Below are 18,525 nucleotides of genomic sequence, written 5' to 3'. Positions count from 1 at the left end.
TGGCAGGTTTGCTGTTGTGACATGTTCTTTCCATGTGGTTATGATAGATTTGATGGTGCTCCTAGGGATCATCAAAGATTTGGATATTTTTTTATAACCTAACCCTGACTTGTACTTCTCAACAACATTGTCCCTTACTTGTTTGGAGAGTTCCTTGGTCTTCATGGCAGTGTTTGGTTAGTGGTGCCTCTTGCTAAGGTGTTGCAGCCTCTGGGGCCTTTCAAAAAGGTGTGCATATGTAATGACAGATCATGTGACACTTAGATTGCAGGTGGACATCATTTCACTAATTATGCGGCTTCTGAAGGTAATTGGTTGCACCAGAGCTTTTTATGGGCTTCATAACAAAGGGGGTGAATACATACGCACATACATGCCAATTATCAGTTTTTTATTTCTGAAAAATAGTTTTATGTATATATTTTTCCAATTTTACTTCACCAACTTAGACTATTGTGTTCTGATCCATCACAAATAATTCAGATTAAAAAAAAGATTGAACTAAAGGCTGTAATGTAACAAAATAGGTAAAAAGCCAAGGGGGGTGAATACTTTTGCAAGGCACTGTAACCTGTAAAAAAATTTAAAGCGTTGTCTATGAAGATTCTTAAGTACTGAATTTTAGCGCCATTCCACAAGTGTGCGCAATTTTAAAGCATGACATGTTGGGCTAATTTTAGTGTTTTGTTTTTTTTTTATTCATGAAACAGTTTCTTTCCAAAAAAAAAAAGCGTTTTAAAAATTGCTGCACAAATACCGTGTAACATAAAAAGTTGCAACGACCACCATTTTATTCTCTAGGGCAGTGATGGCAAACCTTGGCACCCCAGAGGTTTTGAAACTACACTTCCCATGATGCTCATGCACTCTGCAGTGGAGTTGAGCATCATGGGAAATCTACTTTCAAAACATCTGGGGTGCCAAGGTTTGCCATCACTGCCCTAGGGTGTTTGCTAAAACAATATATATTAATGTTTGGGGGTTCTGAGTAATTTTCTAGCAAACAAATTATGATTTTTACATGTAGGAGAGAAGTGTCAGAATTGGCCTGGGTGGCAAGGGGTTAATTACCATAAGTAATATACAAGTAATTATTATATATTATTTTTAAGGTAATTTACTATATTTTCAAAAACTGTACTCACGCAGGTGGCTTAATGGACAAATTACTGAAGTTTCAAGTTATAAGTTCCAACCAGTAATTTCACAGTAAAATAGATTAATAATAAATTATTATCTTATAACATATAACATAATAATATATGATTTAGCTTGTACCTTTTCAACAACAGCAGATTCTCATTCTCCCTCTTAACTGCGTGAGAAAAACATGGGATTGTGGGTAATTCTTATACACATAAACACATGTTTTACCTTCTAGTTAAGAGGGCTGGGCTGGAAGGGAGCATTTATCTTTTAGACACATGCCTCCTTCTTTGACACTGCAGTGAGAGGCGTGCCTCCACTGTAGCATTTTTATTGGACAGCTGGGGTTAAGGGTACTTTACCATTGGTCCAAGACTTCAAGCTGTCCATTGAGCTCAGTGCCTCTGACAAGAAGCGAGAGGCACTGTGAGCTCATCCTCTCAAACAGAGTGTGCCAGCTTGTATTTAAACTGGCCGCTCTGTATGTAGCTTCTGACAGGCTGTGCAAGGAGCCCCGTATCTCTGGAACCATAGATGACAGGAGCCCCAAATTTTGACCAGTGGTGGGGTAGGATTCTGAGCCCAGATCCCTGAGCTATGACCCCCGAAGACAATAATAATTTTTTTTCCTTTTTTTTATATATTTATGTTCATGGCAGATGAGGCTCTGCCTCCCCTGACTTCACATCCCTGAATGATTTCACTAAAGAACAAACAGCATTGTCACCCTGTTAAAAGAAGTGGAAAAATAACGGATGTACAGTATTGCCAAGATCAACCAGTAATATAATTACAGTAGGACAAGGGGGTAAAACGATGACCAGTGGCTGACTGCATCATTCATTTATTTTATTTTTTTATTATTATTATGCCCATGGTTCCTCTTTAATTATAAAGGGCATGGAAGGAGGGTAACCAATATATCAGGGATATGCAATTAGCGGACCTCCCAGCTGTTGCAGAACTACAAGCCCCATAAGGCATAGCAAGACTCTGACAGCCACAAGCATGACACCCAGAGGCAGAGGTATGATGGGACTTGTAGTTTTGCAACAGCTGGAGGTCTGCTAATTGCATATCCCTGCAATTTATGTACAATACTGTGCCAGCAACATAAGGTTTGAGTACTTTTCTGTACACTTTATAAATAAGCACTAGAGGGCGCCCATCAATCTGTCTCTCTGCCTCTTACTTGGGATATTTTCTGTCTGGACATCTGGAAATACTGCACATTGCTGTAAACTTCAGCACATGGACAGCACTGTGGTAATGAAGAATTATTATACTGCTTAAACACACTATCTAGACTGCTACGCATGATTGCACTTTATAATGAAACCAAGGCGGATTTACTAGATGTAAGCGTCTAATGCATTTATGATGAATTTGTTTGAGATCACAGAACAGTCGGAGCTCCATTACAGAATTTCTTCCTGCAGCAGCTTCATTATGCCATCATATTCCTGGATGTGTAGAACTTGGCACTCTATTCATCAATGAGTTTCGGGAGGTTCTGAACGTTTTTACTATACTTTGCAAAAAGCGATTGTTTATCCTTTCTGTAGAAAGAGCTTAGCTGATAGCTTGGCCTTATCCATTCTTGGAATCCCCTTTTATGTATGAGTCTCATGGGTGTGCGCAGCCTATTGCTTTAGGATGTGGACCCCAAAGCTCAAACACACATGCCTGTTATTTTTTTACAATTTTTTTAGAGACCCCATTGGGAGGCAATGGTGAAACATCAGGAATCTGAACAGACCCCTGATGCCTCAAGTTTGGCACAGAGAAAGGGACTCAGGATAGATATTCCCCAGTCCCTTTTTCTGCAGCCTCAGCTTCACTTGACAGTGAATGAATGGGAAATGCTCTGTGCTGAGTGGCTTCCTGTTCATTCACAAACTGAAGCATACTAAACACAGTTTACCATGCTTCAGTTCAGGGTGGATTTGATTTAAATCCCTAGTAAAAAAGCTTGACTTAAACATAATTTTTAAAGAGCAACTGTCATCTCTTTCCCGCAGCGGCTCCTTCTCTGACCCGCTGTTGACTCACCGACAGTCCCATTCACCTTAATGGGACGGCTGGTGATGTGGCAGTAACACAACAGCTAACAGGCGCTGCCATGATGGATCTGAAATGACAGGTGCTCTTTAAACGTAAGGAATTCTTGCTGGTAGTTGGAATCTTTAACTACTTCAATACTGGGCACTTACACCCCCTTCCTGCCCAAGCCAATTTTTAGCTTTCAGCGCTGTTGCTGTTTAATTGACAATTGCACGGTCATGCAGCACTGTACCCAAACAGAATTTTGATCATTTTGCTCCCACAAATAGAGCTTTCTTTTGGTGGTATTTGATCACTTCTGCGTTTTTATTGTTTGCTAAACAAATAAAAAAAGACCTAAAATTAAAAAAAAAAAAAAAATCTTTTGTTTCTGTTACAAAATTTCGTAAATAAGTTTTCTCCTTCACTGATGGACATTAATAAGGCGGCACTGACGGGCACTGATAAGGCGGCACCGATGAGGTGGCACCAATGAGGTGGCACTGACGGGCACTGACGATGGGCAGTGATAGGCGGCACTGATGGGAACTGGTAGACGGCACTGATGGGTGGCACTGAAATGCAGCACTGATGGGCATTGATAGGCGGCACTGATGGGCACTCATGGGTGGCACTGGTGGGCACTGATAGGCGACACTGATGGGTACTTATGGGTGGCACTGATAGGCGGCACTGCTGGGCACTGATACGTGGCACTGATACGTGGCACTAATATGCGGCACTGATAGATGGCATTGTTAGGCATCACTGATAGCACTGGCACTGGCAGGCATTGGGGATGCTCACTGATTGGCAGCTGCCTGGGCACTGATTGGCATTTCCCTGGTGGTCTAGGGTGGCATACCTGGTGGTCCAGTGTGGTGGCCATCCCTGGTGGTCCTGGCGGCATCCTGGTGGTCCTGGGTGGGCATCCGAGGGGGGGCAGCGCTGATAAAAAATCAGCACAGCCCCCCCTCGGGAGAGCAGCCGATCGGCTCTCCTCTACTCATGTCTGTCAGACGCGAGTGAGGAAAAGCCGATCAATGACTTTTCCTGTTTACATCATGATCAGCCATGGTTGGACACGGCCGATCACGTGGTAAAAAGCCTTCGTCAGAGGCTCGTTACCGAGATCAGTGTTGCGGTGTATCAGACTGACACACCTCTTCACAGATCGTCGCGATGCGTGCCCCCACGGGCGTGCGAGAGCTGTGTTTCTGGAGGGCCGTCATATGACGTCCGCCCATTACGAGAGCTGCGCCGCCCAGCCATCGTTTGGTGGTGGGCGGGCGGCAAGTGGTTAATATTTGCAAACAAAATGAAGGTTTCCTATTTACAATAAGAAGCTGTGAGGTTAGTAAAACAGCCAAATCAGAACTGATTTTAGGTTAATAGGTTAATCACACATAATTGGAGAACTACTAAAATTCTTTTACTTAATTAAAATAATAACATTATTTTACATATTCTTGTATTTGCTTAAACATCAATGTTTAGTAACTGAAGTGCATAAACAAAATATCTTTGAAAAAACAAACAAAATAACTTAAAGCGGACCTTCAGTCATTTTTCCATCTTTCCATCTATTAAATCTTCTGCTCTTGTTGTTTTAACTTTGGATAGTAAAACTTTTTTTTTCTGCCAGCAAATACCTTCTACAGCCCACTTGTTTCTTGTCTGGTCATTATGACATCATGCACAGCTCTCTCTCTCTCTCTCTCTCACTCTCGTGAGAGTTTGCCAGGAAGGGAGGGGGGATGAGTCATAAGAGGGCCAATGAGAGCTGCAGGGCTGCAGAGCTGGAGGTGTGGCTCTGTGTAAATCCAGGAAGTGAACAGGCAGTGGCTTCAGCTGCCCACAGTTAAAATGGATGCAGCCAGACTTAGTGGAGGGAGATTTCTGCAGCATATTTGGCAAGTACAGAATCACAGTATATAGAAAATAATATGCAAAAAGGTTGGAGGGAAGCTTCAGAATGGTAAAGTTGTTTTTTTACAAGTTATGTGAGCGGACTGCAGTTCCTCTTTAAACTGAATATATCAGCTGGGTCCACATTAAGAAAAAAAACTTCAAACACGGTCCTTTCATCACAGCACGTCTTCTCATGTTGTTTCATTTGGGCCACTAGGCCTTGCATCTCTTTGTTGCATTGCTTGCATTTTGCACACATACCTGCTTTACCCATAGGTAGAGGAACTTCATTAAATATTCCAAAACTGGGTCTCTTTTACGACCTGCTGCCATTTTGCTCCTCAAGGGAGGAATAAAGCACTTCAAGCTATGTGCAAAAAGATCAAAAGTTTTATAAACTGCTTAGAAGGTTTCACTTTAATTTTTACTGCTTGCCCTTTCTCCTTCACACTTAGAGCCTGGTACAGATGCATTACTCTTCCAACAATCATACAGTTTGTAGTGTACATAGATTTGCAAAACAATGGGATAAAGCAATATTCCTGAACTTTGTTTTATCTCATGGTTACTGTGAAATTGTGTGAATGCATCAATGCAGTGCATGTTATCTCAGCTTGCAGAGCTTGGATTCATTGAATGAGTTTACCAAAAATAAATATTGCAGAATATACAGCCTCATGTTACATAACTAAGCTCCATTTCATGCTGAATAAGCTAAATTATTAATGTATCTTAAACAGAAAACTATCTTTAGATAGATGTTTACTCAAAAAGCATTTTATTAAAACAAATTTGATAAAAATCAAAAAAATCTGATTTAAATAAAAAAAACAGTAAAAAAACAAAAAACAAAACCTGCATTAAAAGAAGAATTTGGGACTTTAAATGAGGCTCATATACTAATGTGCCTCCATCCCTATTTAAGAGAGGACAGAAAGAAAGGTTTTGGACTTTATATGAGGTGTGTACCCAACAGTTGGTATATTACATATAAATATGGTATAAATTCATATACAAAAAGGTAAATACATATTAAAAACAATTATTTTATTGGGTAACCTAATCAGCAGATGGTAATTTATTACAACATGATTGAAGCAATTCATAAGATAATATTCATACATCAATGATACAGTTGAGCCATAACACACTTATAAGGATGTGAAATTTAAGAGCTGATTTATAAAGAATCATAATGGTATCGATCCATGATAGACACACGTTGATATAAAGACGAACATCTAAGTACATAATAAAACCAGAAATATTGGATCCTATTGTGCTCTACGCGTTTCATGAAATTCACTTCCTCAGGAGCAGGTGCAATCCATGTATTAATCTGTTACCACGTGGTGTTTGGGACCAAGGGCCTTCTAGAAACATTTACCCCGGGAACTGTGGGAATAGTACCTCTACACGTCAGATTGTATAGTGAGGACTGCGGGAAGGTGCAGATCTCCATTGAGGGATCAATGATGACTCAGCTAGCCGTCCATATAGGGTTCTTGTGTTGTCTGATATGTCCGTAATCGGAAATATGCAGTCCTCTTAAGAGGAGGTAAATATACCCTCTTTAACGTAGATTTTTATCCACCCCGCTTCAGATATGAATGGACACAGTGAACGATTGGTCCCGATCACTCACTATGTTCATTCTGAAAAGGAAGGGGCTGGAAAACGACATATTTACCGGCCCCTTCCCGCGCTCTACATCTTGAAACATCCCCCTGCAGCAGCCAGAGGGAGAGGAGGGAAGCCATTAGAACTGTGGGGGGGGGGCACAGGGGCCTGGGTAGCAGGAGGAATCTGCGCCATGGGGGTGATTAGGGTGTGCCCTAGAATATCCGGCACACCCTGTGCGCACGCCTATGACGAGTTTTCTCCCTAACCTATCACATCCCTTGGGCCGCATTCGCATTGTGAAAATGTTAGGTAAAATGTGTGTTTTACAGTGTGTTACTGTAACGCACAAATTGCAATGTAGTGCCCGGCCAATCGTTTTGCATTTCACAGCGAAGCACCATAACAGACGTTCGTTTCAACAAACCATGAAGCATCGATGTAAAGCACATTTCTTGCTTTCATTGCCTTTACGCATGTCAGCCAATTAGGATTCGATTTGAAAGGGAGCGATTTCGGGATGAATTCTGATAGGTTGCTACAGTTTAGCATTTCATGGGCCACACACTTATTCTGACCTGATTGCTCATCAAAGACCATTTTTGGTAGAAGATATAATCAGATTTCGATTTTTTTTTCTTTGTTGTGAAAGAGTCTTTGAAATGGAGACACGTATGATTGATGGTTTATTGTTAGGTGTATGACAAGCATTAGAATTTGTTTTTAATAAATCTCATAGTATTCATTAGATTCAACCACTGCAAAACCTGATGGGAGCAGATGGAGTTCTGCAGTATAAACCAGGCGACAGCGTGAGAGAGAAGCTGTTTAATGGCGATTCCTCCCAGCAGTGTACATTGTTCTGCTTGCTGATTATTCATTACAAGCTCCCGAGGTGTTTTCAGGGAACAGCTTGTACACTGAGCTGCTGAACAATTTCAGGAAGAAGCTGGGAGTCGCATAGAGGTTAAAGCCGAGATGGGAGAAGATTTCAACTAAACAATTCACAAACGCTAAAAGAGTGTCCAATTCCATGACAACGCTGAGATCTTTTTTTTTGTGATTCCTCTGGATTAAAGGGGACATAAAATCAAAATATCGAGAAAGTGGTTATAAACCCTCACATATACCCAGTGAAGTGACTGGCCTCAGGTGATACACGGAAATGAAACAAATCCTCCTACATAAATTGTACCTCTTTATCTGCAGTCTTCTCTTCTCTACAAAAAGTTGAAATTGAAAGTCCAGAATTTATAAACCTTGTCTGAGCTGTCAGAAAAAAAGGGGGCAAAGCGCTGACGTTACTCTCTGCAGAGCTCAGTGAGGAGAGTTCTGAGAGATGATTGGAGGGAAGAGACACACCCCCCCTCCACACAGGAACAGAGCTGAGGCTGTCAATGTGCTGGAGATCCCTCCCCCGTCACCTTTTTTTCTCTTGGTGTCAGGAAAACTTGTCAAAAGTGATTCATGCTGATAGCAGAGGAACAAAGCAGCAGACAGAAATGACACTTAGTGCTCTTAATTGAGACAAGTACACACTATAAAGGGATATACTTTGTTCATATTTCATGTCTGAGGCTTACAACCACTTTAAGCAAATAATCATTATTATTATGGATCTATATAATGGCACCAGTTTGCACAGCACTTTACAGAATAAAGGGAGACAGTACAGTTACAATGCAATTCAAAATAAGAGGGTTAGGATTGCCTGCTCATGAGAGCTTACTCTATCTAGAGCAGCCTTTCTCAACCCTTTTTAACACGGATGAACCCTTAAAGTAGAACTATAGGCAAAACTTTTTTTTTACATTTTTGATAGAGCAAGGGAAGGTTATAACCCCTGTCAGATTTTTTTGTTTCGCCATCTGTGTCCCATTGCAGAGATTTCCCTTCATTTCCTGTCCCATAGCCAAACAGGAAGTGAGAAGAAATTCCTGCAAATTAAGGGAATTCCTTGGGGACTCCCAGGTCACCAGAATTGTCCCCATTGGAAGATTTCACCACCATTACTTTTTTTGGGGACAACTCAAAACTGGGATTTTCTTTTACTTTCACTTTCAATGATAATGGTAAATAGGACAAATAGAGAGGGTGAATCTCCCTAACTGGGGAACAGACAGCAATAAAAAACCCAACAGATGTTCTAATCCCTCTCCACTCCATCCAAAACTAAAAGAAAAAAAGTTTTGCCTTTAGTTATACTTTAATATAACTTTCTGGGCTCAGGAAACCCCTGCTAATAATTACAATATATCTACATCTACAGCAGAAGAATTCCCCCCTTACATATAGATAAAAAGGTCACTAGTGTCAGTGGGAACTCATCAGAGAGGCAGAAGTTGCTGATTGCTGAAGGAACCCCTAGAAATCTTTGGAGGAACCTTGGATGAGAAAAGCTGATCTAGAGGGAAAGCAACTAATACCAATGCCGCGTACACACGAGTGGACTTTTCGACCGGACTGGTCCGGCTGACTTTTCGACAGACTTTCGACGGACTTCTGACGGACTTTCCCAACGAACGGACTTGCCTACACACGATCACACCAAAGTCCGACGGATTTGTACATGATGACGTACGACCGGACTAAAAAAAGATAGTTCATAGCCAGTAGCCAATAGTTGACCTAGCGTCGGTTTTCGTCCGTCGGACTAGCATACAGACGAGCGGACTTTTCGATAGGAACTGGGATCGGCGGAGTTCCGACGTAAACATTTGAAACATGTTCCAAATCTAAAGTCCGTCAGATTTTCGACCGAAAAAGTCAGCTGCAGGTCCGATGAAGCCCACACACGGTCAAATTGTCCGTCGGACCAGTCCGGTCGAAAAGTCCGCTTGTGTGTACGCGGCATAAAAGTGTTAACTGTGCCGGGGGTGAGTTGATGGAGAATTCGATTTTTTTAGGTGGAGGTGGGATAGGCTTCTCTGAGTGATCACCTAAAGGAGGATACAGTAGGAGATAGCTGGACAGAGTGAAGTAGATCGTTCCAGAGGCTGGGAGAGGCTCTGGAGAAGTTTTGGAGGTGATCATGGGAAGGAGGGGCGAGGGGGCTGGAGAGCAGAAGGTCTTGGGAGGAGTGAGAAGAACAGTTTGGGTAATATTCTGAGATGAGGTTGGTAATGTCACTGGCGGCAGAGTTGTGGATGGCTTTGTATGTTATTATTTAGAATTTTATTTGTTGGGCGATCAGAAGCCAGTGGAGGGATTGGCAGAGAGGGGTGACTGGTAAGGTGGATGAGTCTGGCAGGAGCATTCATGATACACTGAAGGGGGGATAGTCTCTGTAGAGGTAGGCTAATGAAGAGGAAGTTTCAATAGTCAAGGTGAGAGATAGCGAAAGTAAATAAGGTAGCTTTGTGCTGTGTTATTGGTTAAGAAGGTGAGTATTTTAGACATTTTACTGAGGTAAGTTGTGTGGAGGTTAGCCCTAAAAACTCATAGACACAATAAATAATTAAATGTATGACATAACACAAGAACTACAACCCAAGAAAACCCACGGGAAAGCAGTAATTTTACATAATACCTTATTCATATGGCTTATTTTGGAAATGTTGTTATCGTGGCAATTATTCACCCAGGTTACTAATCAACATATACCATATGTCGCAATAACTCTCGGTGGAGCTGCTGGTTTAAGCGGGCTTGTTACCTTCACTCTCAATACCTCTGTTTCACCGGCACCGAGTCTAGGGTTCCGTTGAGTTTACCTCTGGACGATATAAGCACCAAACACTTGAGTAGGTTTTCCAATGCTTTAATAAACGAACAAGGGTAGTAGCAGGAAAGAGGTAGAAGGAAAGCTGCAGGGAAGCTCAAATACCTTTCTGTAGTATTCTTCAGAACATTCTTTGCAATTGAACACTTGTAGTTGAATAGTCTCCCCTTTTGTAGGATTTAATCTTTGCCCGCCTGAATAGACATCTCTCACTTGCCTAGCAGCCAGCACGCAGCACAAACAAAAGTCTCTGCCACAGACTTGTTTGGAATAAAACCCGTACGATCCTCTGCCACAGGATGTATTGGTTTGTGATGAATGTCAGATACAGTACTTGAACCTTTAAGCCAACCCGGCAGTACTATACTGTAAGATTACTTCGGAATGCGTCCTCCAACCGAGTCACCAGGCCCCTCTCCAGACCAGCACGCTCCGTGATCCTTCCATGACGGGTCCTCCCCTGGGATCTTCTCGGTTGTCCAGCTTCTTCACTCAGGATAGGCAGCTCAGGACCATTTCTCTGCTGCTGTGGTAGGCCCCAGACAGACTTCTGGACCCACCCACACGCCGCAGCGATGCGGGCCTCCGGCACGGAGGACCACGAGGTGGTATTCCTAGTGCATACCTGTCGGCCAGGAGGGCCAGCAGGTGGCTGAAAACAAACCCTAAAATATGGCGTCCGTCCCATAAATACCCTCTCCCAGAATGCAACTCGGAGAACCACTTCCCCTGAGTTATCTCCGGGACAGAGGAGCACTCATACGCTTCAACACGTTGCTTTTCCAACACCCGCCAATGGTGACGACGACACCCACCGGCACAATGTGGAACTACACGCAACGTCAGCCAAGCTGGAACAGAGGCAAATCTAACTTCCTATAATAAGCGACCCACTAAATTTACCTATCAGCAGTAGATAAAAATCTACCAGTGCTACATACTCCCCCCAGTACAATTGACGTTGTCCTCAACGTCTGTCACAAAACAATAACTCCCAAGCCTGAGAGTAGGTATTTGAGTTTAAAACTTGGATTTAGTTAAAGAAGAAAGAAACACAGTAGAAAGACATTATAAGATTTACATTTGTAAAACATTATGTTCACATCCGCAAACAAAACCATCCTATGACTGTACACAACCTCACTATCTATTTTAGCTGAAAAGCCTAACAGCTTGATAGGGGATCAAATAGTTCCTGAAAAAGAAAACATATTAAACATACATGCGACCTATACTGTTTCAGGAGCAAAGTCTCATTTGAAAAAAATGAAACTCTCTTCCCATTATTTATATCAGAATAATCTTTAGGAGTCCATCCCTATATATACACAATTTTTCTTAAATGAAGGAAATCCGGCTAGCAAAAAGAAGTCCTTGGATTTGAAACACTGAGATGAGTATTCAGATCTTGACCACGAAGATCTCTATGCACTGACACTAACTAACTAACTACCCCAAAGTTCTTTTGTCCATAATTACCAATAAAACCGGGGATCTGGCAATGTCAGTGTTTTTCCCAGTTTATCCACTGTAGTGATGAAATACATAACGTCATCTTTTCCAGGTCTGCAAATGACCACTTTGTCAGCATGAATGTGCCGACCATAATTCCAGTGCATAAAACATCCACTGAAACGTTCATCCATAGCAACAGAACAACCAGTTTTTCAGAAAGGCTTAGGCACAGACAAATAGTCCCAAACAGCTTCACTGTACCAAAGCTCCCGGTTAACTTCAATCACTTGCATTATGTCCTGAGGTACATATGGGAACTCCAAACCATACTCCGTAGCAACACGCTTGTTCAACATTCTCTACAGACGTGCAAGTTTCGGTAAGGATCTATTTTTCCCCATACCAGGAGACACACATGAATCCAATGACTTGCTCACCATAGACCTAGCCGGTGTCTGAAGTGAACTAGTAACTTTTGACAATGTCTCATTTACAGTGCTGTGTGGCTCCACAGTACTTGAACCTTTAAGCCAACCCGGCAGTACTATACTGTAAGATTACTTCGGAATGCGTCCTCCAACCCAGTCACCAGGCCCCTCTCCAGACCAGCACTCTGCATGATCCTTCCATGACGGGTCCTCCCCTGGGATCTTCTCGGTTGTCCAGCTTCTTCACTCAGGATAGACAGCTCAGGACCATTCCTCTGCTGCTGTGGTAGGCCCCAGACAGACTTCTGGGCCCAGCCACACGCCGCAGCGACGTGGGCCTCCGGCACGGAGGACCACGAGATGGAATTCCTAGTGCATACCTGTCGGCCAGGAGGGCCAGCAGGTGGCTGAAAACGAACCCTAAAACATGGCGTCTGTCCCATAAATACCCTCTCCCAAAATGCAACTCGGAGGACCACCTCCACCGAGTTATCTCCGGGACAGAGGAGCACTCATCTGCTTCAACACGTTAATTTTCCAACACCCGCCCATGGTGACAACGACACCCACCGGCACAATGTGGAACTACACGCAACGTCAGCCAAGCTGGAACAGAGGCAAATCTAACTTCCTATAATAAGCGACCCACTAAATTTACCTATCAGCAGTAGATAAAAATCTACCAGCGCTACACATATGTGGAGAGAGAACATACAAATCTGTTTTAAAGCACCACTATAGCAAAACGTATTGTATTCTGATAACTGTACGGGATTGATGCCTCTAACAATAGTATTCAATATGGGAATTTCTTTGTTAGTTCACATCTTTTTTTTTTTTCAGTTATGTGCAGACCATACTGTTTTAAAAAGTGACAGCTACAGGGGTGGAACAAACCATATAAAACTCTGGAGGGGGTGGGCTGATTTAAACCTTTTCTTACAAAAGAAAAAAGAAAAAAAAAAAAAAACAGAAAAAGTGTGGCTGTAACTGTAATGCCGCGTACACACAGTCGGACCTGCCAACGGGACAAGCTCTATCGGCATTTTCGACAGAAAAATTTAGAACATGTTCTCTATCTAATTCCGTCGTAAATGCCGACAGAAAAAGTCCGATGGGGCATACACACGGTTGGATTATCCAACCAAAAGCTCCCATCGGACTTTTTTTGTCGGAAATTCTGACCGTGTGTACGCGGCATTAGATACATATACCACAATCCCTGTGAAACATAATTTTATGTTGGTTGAAGGCAATGGACATACAGTATGTCTTTTTTCAGCCTAATGGGGCATACACACGGTTGGACTTTTCGACCGGACTGGTCTGACGGATGCCGACGGACCAAATCCGGCAGACAATCCGATCATCTATGGGCTTCACCGGACCTTCAGCGGACTTTTCCAGTGGCAAATCTGACGGACTTTAGATTTGGAACAGGCTTCAAATCTTCACGTCGTAACTCCGCCGGACCCAGAAATCCGCTCGTCTGTATGCTAGTCCGACGGACAAAAACGGATGCTAGGGCAGCTATTGGCTACTGGCTGTCAACTTCCTTATTTTAGTCCGGTGTACGTCATCACGTACGAATCCGTCGGACTTTGGTGTGATCGTGTGTAGGCAAGTCCATTCGTTAGAAAGTCCGTCGAAAGTCCGCTGGAAAGTCTGTCTGACCAGTCCGGTCGAAAAGTCCGCCCGTGTACGCGGCATAACTGTGTACTTGTTGATCCTGCCAGTAGATGCTATTTTTTTCACATTTCACATTCTGAAAGAGGACAGGTTCATCTTATATGGTCATTTAATAATACATGACTTACAAATTATGGGACCCAAACTATCCCATAGTTTGTAGATGCTATACATTTTGTCCAATCAATATACGCTTATTGGGATTTTTTACCAAAAATATGTAGCAGAATACATATTTGCCTAAATTAATGAAGAAATTCGATTTTTTTTTCCATTTTTTTATTGGGTATGTTTTATAGCAGAAATTAAGAAATATTGTTTTTTTTTTTTTTTTCAAAATTGTGGGTCTTTTTTGTTTATAGTGTAAAAATTAAAAACCGCAAAGGTGATAAAATACCACCAAAAGAAAGCTCTATTTGTGGGGAAAAAAGGACATTGATCATATCTGGGTACAGCGTTGCACGACCGTGCAATTGTCAGTTAAAGCAACGCAGTGCCGTTTTGCAAAAAATGGCCTGGTCATCGCTTCTCGGCCTTTTGGCTAAGATCAAGTGTAGTATCTGTTCTTATCAGTTTAATATCTGATACGTCCCCTATCTGGGGACCATATATTAAATGGATTTTTAGAACAGGGAGATGGAAGAAGAGCTTGCTCTGTCCACTCCACGCATCGACCTGGTATTGCAGTACCTCCAGGACCGGTGCACAAAAAAAAAAAATGGCCTGGTCATGGAGGGGGTAAAACCTTCCAGGGCTGAAGTGTTTAAGTAAACAAATGGAAGTCTACCTCCAGCTAACACTTTCTAAGCTGTTACAATAAAAGTTTTTTCTTTTTAATTCTTTAGGAATAATGTTTAAACCATATGAATAAAATCTGACCGTTGGAAGCACCCTGGTACTGTTTTATGGTTTCTATACAGCCAATATCATGGGAATGGGATGCAGCTCAGTTGAAAAATAGATTGCAATGCTGACATTGCTGACAATTAACAAAGGCCATGTGTGTCGCCATGAATTGGGGAGAGAAGCACCACTTTTATTACAGGCCAGAAAACTTCTTTTCAACCCATTTCAACAATGAACAGAACTCTTCTTTGAACAAACAGTGAATTATACAATAATAGAAGTTGTATTTTGGCATGATCTGCCAGTACCCGTCCATTGATCAATGCCTGGCATGTGACCATGGCATTTCTTATCCGCAGCCCAACGTCTGTGCAAATTAGCAGATGTTTTCTATACAGCCTGGCAGGAGGAACAGAGGCTGCTTACAGACTGGCACAGCGGTCTGATCTGTCATTCACAGCTAGGAAGCCATAATCCGAAAAATATAGAAAAGTTGATTGTGGTGTTTTATGCCAAGAACTACTACAGACAGCAATGCTTGTCAGAAGCCATCACAGAGGTTGGCCGTCTGCTCTCTGTGTAAAAAATAAGCACATTAATCACCCTTAGGAATGTGAGGCAGCTGATATGTTAAAATATAGTAATAATAATTAAAGTGGTAATAAAACCAAAAATGTATTATATTGCAGCTTACCAATCATTAGATGTGATGGCTGCATTAGCTTTCTTTTCTTTGGCTTTTTTCCCCTCTCTTTTCACCTGATCATCTGGCCAGTACAGTGGCGGCGCCAGGTGGGTGCTTGGGTGTGCGGAAGCTTCCCCAAAATATCTTCAAGCACCCTCATAGCACCCCCAAAATTTCCACAAAAGTATTACAGTACAGTCACAGGATTTTAAACAAATTATTTGGTACCTGCTGTGAATTCTGTCTGTAAGAGGCGAGGGACTCTTTTGTGAAGTGGAGGGATACAGCCGAATAAGCCGCTAATGATCAGTTAGACCCGGCGGGGGCTGGGTGGTGAGGAGCCTGCATTAGTGGCGGATTGATTCAGTGCTGGTCTCCTGCATTTGCTGCCAAAAGAAGAATTTAGATGGAAGCAGCAGAGAGAGCCGACCCCTGTGCAGTGCCCCAGGAAACCTGGAGGAAGCCGGTATTCTGAGGAGAGAGAGGAGGAGAGAAGCTGTGTTTACTTATATGGTGGGGGAGGAGTGAGGGAGGATAACGGAGCTGCTGCACTTAGTGCATTGAAGTCTACAGGGCTTACTGAGCCTGTCAGTGTCAGAGGACAAGAGGGGGGTGTGTGTCACATGGTGTATGTGTGTCACATGGTGTGTGTCACATGGTGTGCTCCAAGGGGGAAGGCTCAGGAGGAGTGAGGCTGATCACTGCAGGCATTGTTCTGTTTATAATGCAGCTGCTGAGCCTGGAAGGGAGGGGGGCTTTACAGTCCTCTGATCTATAGCAGCTGCTGCATTACACTGATTGAGGGGCCTGATCTGGACTAAGCAGTGGACACTGAGGGAAATCCTCTGATATCAGCCCTCTCATTGGGCTTGGAGACATGTACAGCAATCATTAGAATGCCACACAGATCAGGAGTGCCTGTGCCTGCTACTTATGATGATCAGGTGTCCCCATAACAGTGCACCATTGGACTATGGGGTCACCGTTGTGCTCTGGGCCCTCTAAAAGGGGGCACTCTCTCTAAAATCAATTATGTGTGCCTGAAGGTCCTATTTTATCTATACAATGGGAGAGACGATGAAAAAACACCCACTTTTGGCCACACCCACTTTTGACCATGCCTACAAAAGGGCAACGTGTGCCGCATTAGCACCACCACTTATACTTTCAGCACCCACACAGCACCCCCCAAAAAAAAGTCTGGAGCCGCCCCTGGGCCAGTAACACACTTCCTGTATTAGTGAGGCACAACTCTGGATGAATGAGCACAGGGGGCAGCATTGCCATTCTGGGTGGAGAGTAGAGTTAAAAGTATTAGCAGTTTTAGCAGGGCCGGCTCTACCATAAGGTGGCTGAAGGCGCTGCCATAGGGCACCAGGACGGGGGGGGGGGGCAGTAAAATCCAAATCCCCAGCCACTTGATAGGGATTCGGATTTTTACAGTGCTGCTGACATTTTTTTTTACACACTTTAGTAAAGCCGACTGTTGGCTTTCATGTGGAAGTGATACAAGCGTCTGTGAAGCCACCTATCACCGCCCTCCCCCCGCAGTACCCACCCGCCATGCTGTCCCACCTGCGGGCCCCGGTGCAGTCATGACCGGTTGTCACTGGGAAGGAAGTCGGGAGTTCATTAAACTTCTGTCCGCTCAGCCTCCCTCCTGTACACAGGAAGTGAGGTGTATGATGTCACTTCCTGAATCGGAGCTGTCATTCTCCGGGATCAGTGCTGGGGAAGCAGCTGATGGAACACGGTCGGTGTTCCTTTAGCTGAATTGGATCAGAGAGGAGACATCTACTAGACCCTGGGTGTCTCCATAAAGAGAACCTGTCACCTATATGCTATCACATAGGAGGCTATTGGTCCCCTATGTAATAGCAATGTAAAAATAAATACAAATTAAACCAAAAATGTTTTACGTATTGTTGGAAGGCAACATGGTTTAATATCATATTTCTGGAGTTTCTCTTTAGTTCAATACCAGGTCTGGAATGTAACAAGTTGCACATCAAAGCTTTGTAGCATATCTGAAAGAGGAGATCAGGCCTCCACCAAGGCTGAACAAAAGCTTGGCTCCGGACCATCTGATGTTATAACGCTATGCAAGCGAGCTTCAAAGAGGGCAAAGATCAAAGGACCAACAGAGATTTGAAGATTGACCCGGGATACAGAGATATGATACATGGACAATGCTGCCCATAGAGACCAATACAACAGGACGGACAGAAATATAATATATTTCGAAGTACTGCCCCGGAAATACTTTCATTCGTTAGAAACTTAAATGGGCAGGCAATGGGGTTGGGTCTGAACTGTGTATGATTAAAGTATAAAAAGTGCACACAGGAGGGAGTCGGCCCTTTTCCGCTCTTGATGGCTCTCTTAGCCTCATGGCTCTCTCTCTGTTACCATCTCAAGCCCAGCCGAGGATACTGTATCTATAGGGCAGCTTTGCGATAAGTATATTTGATGTTTCTTGTTGTTATATGCTATGTAATATCTTCCTTTAGTATTTTCATGTTAGCGTTTTCCTATTTTCTTGGGAAATAAATAAGATTTTAAATTAAATTTATTAAGCAGTGTGTTTGTTTTCATAAGTAACCTTATATTATTGTGCTATCAACAGTAACTATCAGAGTTTTATTTAAATTGTTTATTTATATCAGAAAACCGGTTCACCGGGACATACAACAATAGTGTGGTCACATTTAACATCAATAAAGTCAAAGGTTCAAATATATTAATTTCAATATACTGGCATGAAATGATACAAGAGGCATCTCTTTTCTATAAACTTGTATGGCAGGTAAAGGTATAGCAGTATTGGTTGTCTTATTGATTCTATTACATGTAGCCTGACCCAGAACATGCTTTCCACTGGTCCTCTATCTGTCTGTGTGCCTTGTGTTTGATTATGGTATGTCAGGATATCATGCTCCCTTTGTGAGCGGTTCCCTGTTCATTTTATTTTTATTTTTTTA

At 42.8% G+C, this 18,525-nt stretch overlaps 1 non-coding gene across 1 annotated transcript; it reads left to right on the top strand.

Moving 5' to 3' along the window:
* The first annotated feature begins 14,534 nt into the window (after positions 1-14,534).
* Positions 14,535-14,725, top strand: LOC141124312 (U2 spliceosomal RNA). The gene has a single exon (XR_012240875.1). It is a non-coding gene; the product is annotated as a U2 spliceosomal RNA (small nuclear RNA).
* Positions 14,726-18,525: the final 3,800 nt, after the last annotated feature.

Source organism: Aquarana catesbeiana, linkage group LG01, assembly GCF_042186555.1.
Source record: "Aquarana catesbeiana isolate 2022-GZ linkage group LG01, ASM4218655v1, whole genome shotgun sequence".
Classification (NCBI taxonomy): domain Eukaryota; kingdom Metazoa; phylum Chordata; class Amphibia; order Anura; family Ranidae; genus Aquarana; species Aquarana catesbeiana.
This window is presented reverse-complemented; position numbering and strand designations above follow the sequence as displayed.